This window comes from Silurus meridionalis, chromosome 4 (assembly GCF_014805685.1).
Source record: "Silurus meridionalis isolate SWU-2019-XX chromosome 4, ASM1480568v1, whole genome shotgun sequence".
In the NCBI taxonomy this organism is placed as follows: domain Eukaryota; kingdom Metazoa; phylum Chordata; class Actinopteri; order Siluriformes; family Siluridae; genus Silurus; species Silurus meridionalis.
The window spans coordinates 39,506,222-39,518,287 of NC_060887.1; the positions used below are offsets into that span (position 1 = coordinate 39,506,222).

General features: G+C 40.4%; 1 protein-coding gene across 1 annotated transcript in view; it reads right to left on the reverse strand.

The window, feature by feature from the left end:
* LOC124383991 (muscle M-line assembly protein unc-89-like) overlaps positions 1-3,101 on the reverse strand; it is a 33,947-nt gene extending 30,846 nt beyond the window's left edge. The window contains exon 1 of the mRNA XM_046846429.1: positions 2,840-3,101. The gene's annotated coding sequence lies outside the window, so the exon portion shown is untranslated. The remainder of the gene's footprint in view (positions 1-2,839) is intronic.
* Between the last annotated feature and the right edge of the window lie 8,965 nt (positions 3,102-12,066).

Genomic DNA, 12,066 nt, shown 5'->3' on the forward strand with positions numbered 1-12,066 from the left:
TAACCCGGGCCTCGACCGATCCGGTATGAATCTATGTGTAGGGTAATTTGATGGGTGTTTAACTTGCCAACCCCACCGAACACTTTTGGATACTTTTGGTGAAATGCTTGCTTTATTTCAATCACAGCAGAAATGTCAGCACCAATTTTTAACACTCCCAGCTTAATAGCCATTTCTCGTCCTAAGAGGGGTTCTCCTTTCCCTCTTATCACAATGAATTCAGCCTGTTCTGTTCTATTGGATATGTTCACTTCACAATGAAATGCTCCCTTGACTGATAATGGTTGTTTCGACGAGTAAGAGTAGAGCTTTCTCTCCACTTCAGGAATATATGATTTACATTTGATTTTGTTCAATTTGAGGTCCTCCCACGTGTCTTCATCAATCACATTATTTGTGGCACCTGAGTCAATTAGCAGACTTAATGTCACGCCACCAACAAGGAAATTCAGCCTCTCCGCCATTGCATTCTCCTGGACAACAAAGGCATAATCAGTCTCCTCCAAATTGTTTATGCGATTCTTTTTGGGAGTTTTTGTGCGACACACCTGGGAAAAATTATCTTTTCCTTTACACTTATGACATACTTGACCTCGTGCAGGGCAACTTCGGTCTCTGCCTAAATGACCCTGTGTCCACATCTGTAGCATTTTTTTTCCACTTTTTCGTCTTTATTCTCTGCAGGCCTGTTTTTGGCATATCCTTTATATCCTCTCTCATTTTTGTCTCCCTTTGACGCAACTCGATTAACTGCCCCTGTATCAGGTTTCAACGACAGGACTGACATCTGCTCTTCAATTCTTTCACACTGTGATGCTAGTTCCACTGAGCGAGCAAGTGTTAAACGTTGACCTTCCTCTAAATATTTCCGACGAACGTACTCAGATGTACATTTGCTAAGAATAGCATCTCTTATCTGGTTATCGGTGTCTTCTTGAAAACCACAGTCTTTTGCAGCTTGCCGTAACCGAGTAGCAAATTGCTGTATAGTCTCACCTGTCTTCTGGGTCAACTTGTGAAACGCTTGTCGGGCGAATGCTGCATTGACCTGGGGCACGAAATAGGAGTTTAAAGCTGTCACCGCAGAGTTATAGTCTGAAACCTCTCCCGTGTTTTCCAGAGTTGAAAAAAATATCTTGTACGTCAGGTCCTGCAAAGTGTAGCAGTAAAGCTCTCCTCCTCTGTTTAGTCGCGTCCGTCGCGTCGTCTGTAATGATGAGTCCTTCCCCATCTGCATACAATTCGAAAGATTTCAGCCATCGTGTCCATCTCGGCCCTAGCGTGGCTGGATCCGAAAAACATTCAAAGTTCTGGATCCCTGTTTTCTCCATCATTATTCTCGTCTGCGACGTCAAACACACTTGGTCTATAAATTATCCTCGTCGCCAATGTAACATCACTGCCTACATTAAAATAATGACAAACACCTGTGCTTTTCCAAACACCTCTTTTACTTCCATTACTTTCTCCGAACACTTTTATTCTTCCCTCCTCCAGCACCCTCTAACGACGGACACTGGTAACAACCACAGCAATCCTAATACATGACACTAACCTTCTGATTTAACTCTCCCACTGATTCTTCTGTTGGTAGTGCATGGTACTGCAAAGAATTTGCCATACAGCACAGACACTATCCTCACTAGCACATTAGACACCATTTAGACACTCATTTGACTAAATAAGGTTAGAGAAAAAAACACCTGCACCATGATATAATAGTCATACGCATGCCTTCACCCTTCTGTTTCCTTCTTTTTTTCACACAACTGTTCTACTGAAATGTTGTAGATAAAATAATTTGTTACATGCAGTAGATTTTGGTGATAATTTAGCTTTAATATTATTTCACCTGTGAGCTTCCTTTAAATCCACAAAATACTTTCAAAGAAGTAGATGCCCGTAAACATCCCAAACCATCTAGAGACGTACCAGATGTAGATTTTGGACATTGGACCTCTTTGAACATTTAAAGGTGCTGGCATGGAGAAGCTGGTATTGGATCTATGATGATCTTAAATGTTGAGCTATTTTATGAGTTGCTCAGTAGCTCCTGGTTTTTCCTTGTCATGGTCACCCAAGGCTGCTCACAAGAGATAAACACACATCATTCACCCTAATTCTTAAATTCTTCAAAGCTTCTTTGAGACAATGTCCATTGTGAAAACGCAGTAGGAACGACTTTCTTGACTTGACTTGACATTAATCAGAGATGTTACCAAGAGGGCAATCTTATCTATGGCCATTGTTGCAAAAAAAAAAAATTCATTTGACTTGATCTTTGAAGGACAATCTCCGAAGCTTTACACAAAGCTGACCTGTATGGCAGGGTGGCAAGAAAGAAGCTTTTGCTGACAACTTGTTTGTGAGTTACCAAGTAAGAGCCCTGACTTAAATATTTATAAAAATCTCAGGATTGACTTGAAGAGAGCAGTCCACTGATACTCAGCATGGAATATGTATGAACTTCTTCAAGGAAGAATCTGGGAATATTTTCCAATCTACGTGGGCAAACCCAGTAGAGACCAATTTATAAATATTACCAGCTGTGATTAAATTTACAATTTTAAAGGAAGCTCACAGGTGAAATAAGTTAAAGCTGCATTATCACCAAAATCTACTGCTTGTAACAAAATTGTTTCCTACAACAGATTTCAGTAGAACAGTTGTGTGAAAAAAGAAGAGAAAGGAAGGGTGAAAATGAACAGGCTGTGACATGCCGACATGCTTGACTTTGATGAAGCAATAAATTCCTTAACTGACTGCTACACATCATTTGTTAAAACTGTAACTCCTCAGTTGCTGTCAAAATATTGAAAAGAAATAAAGACTTAATTACCGTCCAAATGTGTTGAGAAAAAAGGAATGAAAGTAGTTCTCACTGAGGTTCACTTTAACACTTCACTGGTGCAGGAACTTATTACAGACTTCACTTGATTTATTCTATAGCAGTCTCCCTCTCCCCAATCTGTTTCACTCATCCTATCAAAATACAGACCGTGTTTTAACATGTTTATACTGTATGTGTGTGCTGGTAAAGTGATCTATTGAATTCTGTTGTATTTGTTTAGTACTGAACATCGGACATTGTCCCAAAGCACCTTGACAGAGATAAAACATATCTTTTTAGCAAAGCCTACACATTATATACGTCTCACATCATAACCTTGTGCTCCAGAACATCTGATCACATCACATTATCAACTTGTGCTGTTAATATCATGAACAGCAGCTACGCTAATTCCTCTCCACTGCTTCTCTTTCTCTCCCCATCCGAGGCATCCTGAAGTTTGGCCAGCTCCAGTCACGTCCCACCTCATGAAGACTATGGACCTTTAAAGAAGTAGATGCCGAACTCACAGACATCCCGAACCATCTAGAGACGTTCCAGTGCCAAATGGATCCCACTACATGTGTGGTGTTTTGACATTGGACCTCCTGGAGTGTTTAAAGGCTCTGGCATGGAGAAGCTGGTGTTGGATCTATTATGATCACAAATGTTGCACTTAGTAGCTCCTAGTTTTATAACCATTAAAACTGTATAAGACTGTAGAAAGATCATTACTTATAATCACATACTCCAGTGCTCATGTTAGTTCTCTCTCTCCAGTGTTATGTATTGTTGAAAGATTTATGATCAAACTCTTGATGTCACCCAAATGAGGATGGGTTCCCCTTTTGAGTCTGGTTCCTCTCAAGGTTTCTTCCTTGTTACATCTAAGGGAGTTTTTCCTTGCCACAGTTGCCACGGCTGCTCATCAGGCATGAATACACACCGTTCACCTTCACTGTTGATTTCTGTAAAGCTGCTTTGAGACAATGAAAAGCGCTAAACAAATAAACCTGACTTGACTTGACTTGATAAAGAAGTTATTAAGTTGGAATGTATAAGTTTGGTGCCTATAAGTTTGTTCCTCAAAAGTTTATCCTGAATAAGCAAACCAGTGGTTACAATGGCAAGGATTACCTCGGTGAGATGGTATGAGGAAGAAACCCTAATAAAAAGCAGACTCAAAAGAAACCCATCATCTGGTGCCACCAAAGGTCCAATCATTACAGTTCCATCATTGCTGTACTGTTCAGTGATGGATGCTAAAATTCAGAAATGTTCATGCAAACTCGTAATAAACTTTTATTAATTACAGTCCAAATCCAACCTGATAGTTTGAGTTGCTCAGTAACTTCATGAATATTTATACTTTTCATTGGTCCCCTGGTGGTCTAGTGGTTAAGATGCAGCGCTCTCACCGCTGCGACCCGGGTTCGATTCCCGGTCAGGGAACCATCCCCAGCCACTCTCAGTGCCGGTCCCAAGCCCGGATAAATTGGGGAGGGTTGCGTTAGGAAGGGCATCCAGCGTAAAACATGTGCCAAATCAAAACGTGCGGAGGATCCGCTGTGGCGACCCCTAACGGGAGAAGCCGAAAGAAAGTTTTTATTTAGAACAATCCTCAGCTGCATAGCATGGTCCCAACTTACAAAGAATTCCACCCAGAGTTAGGATGCTGTTTTCAATCAGGCAGATTTTTTTATCTTTAGAAGAGAAAAAAGAGACTGGAGCATTCGCCACTGGTATATCAGGAAAATATTTAACTTGAGAGAAAGAGAGAGAGAGAGAGAGAGAGAGAGAGATTACAGGGTCTACAGGGAGAAAGAGAAATTTAGGATTATTAAGTATTCCTAGTGTTATATAAAAGTTAAAGTGACTGTACATTGTGATCAGGGTGCAGGTAGCAATTCCACCAAGACTATAAACATTATTAAGCTGATGTCTCTTACCTGGCTTTGCTGAAACTGTGTCTCATCAGCATAGTAATGGAAGCCTAGACCATGTTTTCAAATAATTTTACCCAGGGGTAGCACATATAAAGAAAATAATATCAACAAAATTATGGTGAGCAGTCACATAAAACCTGAACCATAGAAGAGCCATTCCCATAATTTTAACAACATTTTCATGACTGAGGGTACCGGCTAACCGGCCGTAATCTCAGATAAATCTATTAGGCCGGCAAGGTTGTGGCCTGAATTGACTTTCTCTGTCTGGGTCCCATATGCAATTATTCAACCTGACAACAAGAGAGACCAGAGAGTCAAGGGAGCTGCATTTATTATGGGCAAAATCATCCTTTTGGGATTGTACCTTCGGGGAAGTACTTTGGTAGTGAGTTCAGGACAGGTCTAAAAAAAGTTTGGACAGGGCCATGTTTACCACTGTGTAGCATGACATATACAACCCCTGGCAAAAAGTATGGAATCACCCTTCTCAGAAGATGTTCATTCAAATGTTTAATTGTGTAGAGAAAAAACCAAGCACATATATGCCACAAAACAATTTTCACTCAACAAAACAATATTCTGGCTGTATAAAACACTTAAAAAAACAACAAAGAAAGATAACTATAGTCAATTACAAGTGTTTTTACAGATCAAACAGAGGAAAAAAATATGGAATCACACAAATCTGAGGAAAATTATATGGAATCACCAAATAAAAACACTACTAGTACTTTGTTGCACCACCTCTGGCTTTTATAACAGCTTGAATTCTCTGAGGCATGGATTCAGCTAATGACAAACAGTATACTTCATCAATCTGTCTCCAGCTTTGTCTTATTGCAGTTGCCAGATCAGCTTTGCAGGTTGGAGCCTTGTCGTGGACCATTTTCTTTAATTTCCACCACAGATTTTCAATTGGATTGAGGTCCGGACTATTTGCAGGCCATGCCATTGACATTATATGTCTTTCCTGTAGAAATGTTTTCACAGATTTTGCCCTATGGCACGATGCATTATCATCCTGAAAAATGATGCTACCATCACCAAACATCCTTTCAATTGATGGAATAAGAAAAGTGTCCAAAATCTCAACATAAACTTGTGCATTTATAGAAGATGTAATGACTGTCATCTCTCCCATACCTTTACCTGACATACAACCCCATATCATTAATGATTGTGGAAATTTGCATGTTTTCTTCAGGCAGTTGTATTCATAAATTTCATTGAACGGCACCAAACAAAAGTTCCAGCATCATCACCCTGCCCAATGCAGATTCGTGATTCATCACTGAATATAACTCTCATCCAGTCATCCACAGTCCAAGATTGTCTTTCTTTAGCCCACTGGAACCTTGTTTTTTTCTGTTTAGATGTTAATGATGGTTTTCGTTTGGCTTTTCTGTATGTAAATCCCATTTCTTTTAGGCGATTTCTTACAGTCCGGTCACAGACATGAACTCCACTTTCTGCCCATTTGTTCCTCATTTGTTTTGTTGTGCATTTTCTGTTTTCAAGGCATATTGCTTTAAGTTTTCTGTCTTGGCGCTTTGATGTCTTTCTTGGTCTACCAGTACGCTTCCCTTTTACAACCTTTCCATTTGATTTGTACTTGGTCCAGATTTTAGACACAGCTGACTGGGAACAACCAACATTTTTGCAACATTCCGTGAAGATTTACCTTCTTTGAGAAGTTTGATAATCCTCTCCTTTGTTTCAACTGACATCTCTCGTGTTGGAGCCATGAGTTATGTCAATCATCTTGGTTCAACACATCACTAATGTGTGCAAGCACTCTTTTAACTGCAGACTAATTAGCAGTTGTAATCAGATACAGGTGTTTGTTTTAGAAATGCAAAGTGCATGGTGATTCCATATAATTTTCCTCAGATTTGTGTGATTCCATATTTTTTTCCTCTGTTTGATCTGTAAAAACACTTGTAATTGACTATAGTTATCTTTCTTTGTTGTTTTTGTAAGTGTTTTATACAGCCAGAATATTGTTTTGTTGAGTGAAAATTGTTTTGTGGCATATATGTGCTTGGTTTTTTCTCTACACAATTAAACATTTGAATGAACATCTTCTGAGAAGGGTGATTCCATACTTTTTGCCAGGGGTTGTATATGTCCATATACATCTGGAAACTAAGGAGACCAATTGCTGAAATGTTAGGAGAAGAATGTTGTCCGATATGCATCTGATACAGGATCAACAGTTCTGGGTGTCCTTTGAAAGGTCTGGACTGCTAGCAAGCCAGTTCAGCACCTGGACTCTTCTACTACAAAGTCATGCTATTGTAATAGATGCAGTATGCAGTTAGCATTGTCTTGTTCAATCCTAAAAGGTTCCCTTTTAGGAACTCGAGCTGTGTCGGAACGCTTTGGGAACGCGACTGCATTGTCCATGCTCTGAATAATGAGTCTAATCAGTTAAAATTTAAGGCAGGCTGTCACCGGCGTTGTGACGTCACGACCAGGAAGTATAAAACGCACACGGAGAGAAGCCGGCTGCAGCTTCTATTTGTTCATGACAAATAGAATTTTTCTATTTCGCTCTGTGTAAAATTAAATGTTTTGTCTGTTTGTCAAAAAATTTGTACATGAGCGGAGCATGCTATATCGGCTCTCGAGGGAGCCTGTTTCCAGCACTGTGCTCGCAACGTTTATGCAGCTGCTCCGCTCCCGGCAGGAACTCTTTGAGAAGGGTGCCCCCACTCCTTGCAGTTCCAGTCCCGGTCTCGCTGAGGCAGAGCGGTGCTTCGGTTTCTGGGGTTTGATCGGGGACTTTGCAGAATGTTTGGAGATGGGCTTGTCCCTTTTTTCTTCCTCCTCTGCTTGGTCCAGCTCTTGTTCAGGTTTGGTAGCACACCTTTCGGCGGTTTCTTCCCACGTCAAGAGAGCACGCAGCTCCACCTCTCTTCCTCTGAGGAGGAAGAGGGGGCAGGTTCTTGCAAACCCGATAGCAAGTAGCTCCTGGAAGTGGTGATACGTGCTGTCCAGAAATTGAATATAGCTTGGCGGGCTGGTGAGCATCGACCCGCCCCGTCAGCCAGAAGACCTTAGGGATTATGGCTATGGTGTCATGTAACCGGCTGAAGAGACGCTTGCACACTATCTTTCCTAGGGTGTGGCATGTTCCCTTAACCCCCCGACACTACCCACCAAGCCCCATCTGCTATGGTACATCAATTGCTTAGAGATGCTGGCCATGCTTCTGGCACTGAAGCACTTCCTCCCGGACCTCAGAGGCCATCATGTGTTGATCCACTCAGACAACACTTCGGTGGACCTCATATATCAACCACCAGGGCTGTCTGCACTGTAGAGCATGTAGTTCAGATTAAATATTGCAGGAATCTCGAAATGTGAGCGGCACTCAGAGACAAGCACTTATGAAAAATACGGCGTTTCATAAATGAGACAAACACAACATAGAACTAACTACACGGACATACAAAAAGAAATAAGGAAGATAAAAATGAAAATGAACAAAATGTTAAAAATAGGAAAAAAGAGGAAGAGAAGGGAAAAGAAGAAAAGAAAGAAAGAAAGAAAGAAAGGAAAGGAATGACAAGCTTATTCTTCAAAATTAACCACAACCTAAAAGCGAATCATCAAGGAATTCAAATTCACCTTAAAATTAAGGGGCTCAAGCTTAAACCAGCATTTAGACTGGTTGGGAAAACAGTTACTTGCATTGGCTTGTTGCACAAGAGTCCAGAGGCGGTAGGAGAGATTCAGGTGTTCTTCCAGGTTCTCCTGAAGATCAGAGCAGTTGTTGTTCTTAAAAGTAAAGCTTGCCGGAGATCTCAAAGGGAGAGAGAGTCATTTCTAAGCTGTTCCGAACCTCTGACCCTCTGGGCCTTCGGGCCCCTGGGCCTTTAAAATCAAGCCGAGCGAGCGAGCGAACTAAGCTATTGATTAGTTGGGTTTAAGTTTTTTTAAAGGTCCCGAACCTCACCCATCTTTGGGGGAATGGCCAATGCTATTGCCTGAAATTTTGTAGGGAGAAACTTTTTGTTCATGCGTTTGTGGGCATGGTTTCCAGGATATACAGTACTTGCTTTGGAGAAAAAGTTTAATCCAAAATGTATTAAGACAGTATAGTACATTTCATAATCAAGTAAAATGCACCATTGTTTGCAAAATTAGGAACAGATAATTTTGTTATTAAACATGAAAAGAAAAGACAGCATTAAAACCTCTGTTTTACATACATTATGTACATTAACATACCATGAACATTAACATACCATTAACATACCAGTATTTAAGGTATAACTAATGTTAATACAATGTTATATTCTGGTATATAAAATGCACCCTTGTTAGGAAAGCAAAGAGCAGATAATTTTATATCAACTTTGACGTCAGGCCTTACAAGAAGAGACAGCATTAAAACAGAGGTACAGTTGTGTTCAAAATTATTCAACCCCCAATGCTGTAAATGGTTTTAGGGAATTTAGTGTACATTTGTAATTGTATTCAGAATGAAATCCTACAAGGACTTCTTAAAGAACCATATGCAACTAAAATGACATCAATTAGTTTTGTAATACAGTAGTAAATGTTTCTTTTGTGAATTCTTCATTGACATAATTATTCAACCCCTTAAAGACTACCACTCTGAAGAACAGAGGTTCAATGAAGTGTTTTCAATCAGGTATTGAAAACACCTGTGGATATCAGGGAGCAGCAATAAAGCCTAATAAGCACCAATTAGGCAGCTTTAAAATGACTGTGATACTCAGCTCCTTCTAGACATTTACTGGTGTGGTTACAAACATGGTGAGGTCAAGAGAATGGTCCAGGAAGACAAGAGAACAGGTGATTACTCTTCACAGGAAGGGCAATGGCTATAAGAAGATTGCAAAGATGTTAAACATACCAAGAGACACCATAGGAAGCATCATTCGCAAATTCAAGGCAAAGGGCACTGTTGAAACGCTACCTGGTCGTGGCAGAAAGAAGATGCTGACTTCGACTGCTGTGCGCTACCTGAAGCGAGAGTGGAGAAAAGTCCCGTGTGACTGCTGAGGAACTGAGAAAAGATTTGTCAGATGTGGGTACTGAAGTTTCTGCTCAGACAATAGGCGCACCCTGCGTAATGAAGGCCTCCATGCCAGAACTCCCAGGCGCACCCCCTTGCTGTCCCCAAAGAATAAGAAGAGTCGACTGCAGTATGCCAAAAGTCATGTGGACAAACCACAGAAGTTTTGGGATAGTGTTCTGTGGACTGATGAAACAAAATTAGAACTGTTTGGGCCCATGGATCAACGCTATGTTTGGAGGAGGAAGAACAAGGCCTATGAAGAAAAGAACACCTTGCCTACTGTGAAGCATGGCGGGGGGTCAATCATGCTTTGGGGCTGTTTTGCTTCTGCAGGTACTGGGAAGCTTCAGCATGTGCAAGGTACCATGAATTCTCTTCAGTACCAGGAGATATTGGATGACAATGTGATGCAGTCCGTCACAAACCTGAGGCTTGGAAGACGTTGGACCTTTCAACAGGACAATGATCCCAAGCATACCTCCAAGTCCACTAGAGCATGGTTGCAGATTAAAGGCTGGAACATTTTGAAGTGGCCATCGCAGTCACCAGACTTAAATCCGATTGAGAACCTCTGGTGGGACTTAAAGAAAGCAGTTGCAGTGCGCAAGCCTAAGAATGTGACTGAACTGGAGGCTTTTGCCCATGATGAATGGGCGAAGATACCCGTAGATCGCTGCAAGACACTTGTGTCAAGCTATGCTTCACGTTTAAAAGCTGTTATAACTGTAAAAGGATGTTGTACTAAGTACTAAGATTGAATGTCACTTGGGGGTTGAATAAAACTGATAATGATGTGAGCTCAGAAAAGACATTTGTGGTTATTTCATTATAAATGTTATGTTATATTTGTCTGACCTACACGTGCCTCTTTGATTTAATTGTAAGCAGGATGACTGAATGATCATAATCAATGTCAAACCGACCAAAACAATCAATTTCAGTGGGGGTTGAATAATTTTGAACACAACTGTACATTTAATAAACCTTTAGAGTTTAACTATTTTGGTGGTAAAGTTAAACACTAAGTTTATTTACAGGAGAAGATACATACAATATGTATGTTTGTGTCATGTAATGTGGAACATTTTATTTATTATTTAAATAATAAAATAATGCTTTCTTGTGGTGTGTGTGTGTGTGTCTGTCGCACAGTTTCGAGAGTGAAGTCAACCAGAGAGGCCAAGGGGGTTATCTGGCTTTCGGGGTGGTGTGTGTGTGTGTGTGTGTGTGTGTGTAAGGTATAGAGACTGGCTTGTGTTATCATTTGAATGCTGCTTCGAAGTCAGCTGGAGAGGTCAGGGTTTGTCCTGTTTTGTGTCTCTAATTAAATATTTTATATTTGTTTGACTGCATTTGGTAATACATGTGTGTGTGTGTGTGTGTGTGTGTGTGTGTGTGTGTGTGTGTCTTTGTTTTACTTAACTGTTCCACTTATTTCAGCATACTTTAACAAATGTCTTCATTCCTTCCATCTTTCATTCATACACTCCCTCGATAAGCATAATAATAATATTAATAATAATAATAATAATAATAAACAGTAGAGACTAAAAACTTGGTCTGCCATTTAATAAGATCATGACGAAAAAAATAGTTAGAAAAATCAAATTCTAACTAGGTTCTGCATTCTTTTTTGTGCCAAAAGCTGAAAAAAAAACGTGTGTGTGTGTGTGTGTATATATATATATATATATATATATATATATATATAAACAGCACACACTTCTGAATTTGACCATTTTTATTAAAACTATAAATGAATAAATATAAGGCGAAATTAAAAACTTCAACACAACACACATTTATTCAGATATTGTCAGGCTGATGACGCGGAAGCGGAAATAACTCGATCATTGTCTTTATTCAAAAACACAGTTCAACAAATGAAACACTCACATGCCGCGAAGGAAAGCAAAACTAAGATATCCGCTCGAGACGAGTAATCCAAAACGAAAGTGAATGTCCAACGGAAAACAAAACCTGAACTGAAAGCAACTCCACGGCAAGGAGTAATCCAACGCGGAAACAGAGTCCTGGGAACAGAACCAGCGGGAAGGCAGTCAGTCGCGGAGTGACCAGCATGACACTTTAAGAACCGACAGCCTGTGACTCGAGAACGTGAGTTTATATAGTCTAGTCCTTAACGAGCCACAGCTGTCGGTGATCCTGGCAGGCAATGAATAACGAGGAACTGTCAGTGCGTGGCAGGGTGCATCTCTGACAGCTACTGAGAG